At 34.5% G+C, this 3496-nt stretch overlaps 1 non-coding gene across 1 annotated transcript; it reads left to right on the top strand.

The window, feature by feature from the left end:
* Positions 1 to 197: 197 nt before the first annotated feature.
* LOC128248971 (U6 spliceosomal RNA) lies at positions 198 to 302 on the top strand. Its single transcript, XR_008265117.1, has one exon. It is a non-coding gene; the product is annotated as a U6 spliceosomal RNA (small nuclear RNA).
* Positions 303 to 3496: the final 3194 nt, after the last annotated feature.

Genomic DNA, 3496 nt, shown 5'->3' with positions numbered 1-3496 from the left:
GAGGAGGAGGGAGAGAGAGGAGGAGGAGGGAGAGAGAGGAGGAGGGAGAGAGAGGAGGAGGAGGGAGAGAGAGGGTGAGCTAGAGAACAAACAGACAGATAGACAGACAGACAGACAAGGTAATGAATTAAATGAAAATCTTCAAAACTATTTAACAAACACACTACATATTCATTTTTCACTTCAGATTCAATATTGTATTTGCTTCGGCAATACATGTACTAAAATTGGGACGATACAGAAGTTTAGCATGGCCCCTGCACAGGGATGACATTCAAATTTATGAAGCATTCCATATTTAAAATAATTCTTGGCTGAATATTGAACTATGAAAATCCTGCAGCTTCAGCTAACATGTTAACCAGTATGCAGTCAGACATTACTTTCTTCGTTGCAAAATATTGTTTACGCATAATTACTTCTATATACATACATACATACATACATACATGCATACAGATAGATAGATAGATAGATACAATTACTGGTAGTGGATATTCTGAGAGAAGACCAAAGATTCAAACTATTGGAAAGTAATATGTTCAAACGCTTTCTACATAGTATTTGGATTTCCTGTAAGAATATAAAATTTTCCAGAATGATACAAATTTAGATTTAATTAGAAGAAAATGTCACAAAAGAAGAAATAAAACTCATTTGTAAGTAATTCATTTCATAACTAATTAAACAGACTGGCGTTTTTATTATTTTTCTCTTGAATTGAACACAAACAAGTCGACTTCAAAGAAATGTCCAGTTGTATAATGAAGACAACTTCGTTTTATGTTTTGTGCATCTTCTAATGAGTACATTGTAAAGCTGCCTATTTGCTTGTTCACAAAGTTGTTGATTTAAACTTTTGTTTGGTAATAAAATATAGAACATACTTTAATATTTAATTTTAATCCCATGTCACTCCATCTAAACCAGCTTTGATAATGTAAGATTTCAGTGCAGAAAGAAGATAAATTTTAAAAATTCATGAATAAAGAACAAAAATGGAAAAAAAAAAAAACAATATGTTGTTGATTCCTATTTAAATTATTTTGATTAATTAATGAACAACTTATGAGGAAAAAATTAAAAGAAAATTTAATGCGAGAAAGAAATATCTCAAGAAATTATTTAGAAATAAATAAGAAAGAAATAGTTTACTATCTGAAAGCAAACAAATCAATCTTGGAAGCTGAATACACAATCAAATGTTTGGTGATAATATATTTTCTTAAATAAAAATAAATGAATTTTGCTATGTATGATATTTAAAATATACAGTGAAAAATATATCTAGTTTGCATATAGACTCAGAATTTATGACTATATTACCAGAATAAAATTATTGGTTGATTTTTATTGCTGCTTTCATATGAAATACATTTCTTTTACTAAAAATGAGGAATGGAATTCTAATATTATATTTAAAACAATTTTTTTTTTTTTAATATTTTTTTCTTCATACAGGAACCAATATTTCATGGACAAATTATTTGATCTTGATAAAGGATATCCTGTAATTCGAGAGATGCAAAAAGATCAAGAGTCTTCCCATTATTATTCATAGTTTACTTTGTTTTAATATAATTTTCATTATTGAATATGGAAAATTACAAACAGAAAAAATAGTAAAATTAAATAGAAATAAAAGCAAAAATGAAAAAAATAAAATTCAGTGAAAGGAAAAAATGAAATTAGAAACAATTTTTTATATGTTGGCTACAAAAAATCTGGCGACTTTGAATGCAGTATACCAATACTAGTCTGACTATTCACAGGAGGTTATATATGGTTGTACCAACTGTATTACTGGTTCTTATTTTAATGAGACTAGTTTGATTCTAGCAATATTTGAACAAAATTTATTGCAACAAATCTAAATATTGCTAAAAATGTAACTTGCTCAATGCATTCTCCATCAATTTAACACCGTAGAGGCGCAATGGCCCAGTGGTTAGGGCAGCAGACTCGCGGTCATAGGATCGCGGTTTCGATTCCCAGACAGGGCGTTGTGAGTGTTTATTGAGCGAAAACACCTAAAGCTCCACAATGCTCTGGCAGGGGATGGTGGTGAACCCTGCTGTACTCTTTCACTACAACTTTCTCTCACTCTTTCTTCCTGTTTCTGTTGTACCTGTAATTCAAAGGGTCAGCCTTGTCACACTGTGTCACGCTGAATATCCCCGAGAACCACGTTAAGGGTACACGTGTCTGTAGAGTGCTCAGCCACTTGGACGTTAATTTCATGAGCAGGATGTTCCGTTGATTAGATCAACTGGAACCCTCAACGTCGTAAGCGATGGAGTGCCAACAATATATGGTTGTAACAAGTGTATTACTGGTTCTTATTTTAATGAGACTAGTTTGATTCTAGCAATATTTGAACAAAATTTATTGTAACAAATCTAAATATTGCAAAAAATATAATTTAATCTTGCTCAATGCATTCTCCATAAATTTAATACTTTTCTTTCCAATTTTTTGTTAAAATTCACTGCTTTCATCTCAACTGAATTTGAAAATAATGAAGAATTTAGTAAATTGGTTTTGTCACTATTGAGCTTACACTTGGAAAATAAGGCTCAGATGTGGCTGTGTGGTAAGAAGTTTGTTCCCTAACCACATGGTCTAAGGTTCAGCCCTGCTGAGTGGCACCTTCAGCAAACGTATTCTTCTATAGCCTCAGGCTGACCAATGCCTTGCAAGTGGATTCGGTAGGTGGAAACCAAAAGTCCATTATTTAACGTCCATCTACCATGCTGGCATGTGTTAGATGGTTTCACAGGAACCGGTAAGCCAGAGGGCTGTGCCAAGCTCCACTGTGTGCTTTGTTATTGATTTTATGGCCGGATACATTTTCCTAATGCCAACCACTTTATGGAGTGGACTCAGTATTGTTTAATGGCCCCCAACACCAGTAAAGTCACTAAGTAACATGCAAGATAAAGCTTCTTTTGGCAGTATTAAAGGAAGTGTCCTTGTGTCAAGTGATGGAATATTAGAATATTACGAAGAGATAGAAACAGGTGTCTTGCTGTAGAAAAAATACATGGTTACCCCAGTCGGAGGGAGAGAGAGAGGGTGAGTGAGCAAGAGAGAGCGGGTGAGAATGACAGAGAGCAAGAGAGATGGTGGTGATGTGCCAGGGTATATCCTTAAAGTACAAGGCTATAAGTATAAATGGAATGGTAGCGGATTGCTCAGGTTGCATGAGAAGAGAGTTCATGAGAACGCTAATAGGATGGAGATGGAAGTGAAGAATACAGTGACTGGTGGTGAAACCCATTTATGTAGGGGGGAATGACAGGGTAGTAATGATACAATTGGCAGTGGGGAGGACAAGATTGGGCAGCAGGAGTGGTGGGGAGAGATAAGCATAGCGCACGAAGAAGGAGAAACATAGTTTGATTTATTGAGGTAGGGTGTGTGAAATTGATGTTACATGTGGGTGGAACACAATGCCTATGTGTGTGTGTGTGTGTGTGTGTGTGTGTGTGTGTGT

The sequence above is a fragment of the Octopus bimaculoides genome, chromosome 10, assembly GCF_001194135.2.
Source record: "Octopus bimaculoides isolate UCB-OBI-ISO-001 chromosome 10, ASM119413v2, whole genome shotgun sequence".
Lineage (NCBI taxonomy): Eukaryota > Metazoa > Mollusca > Cephalopoda > Octopoda > Octopodidae > Octopus > Octopus bimaculoides.
This window is presented reverse-complemented; position numbering and strand designations above follow the sequence as displayed.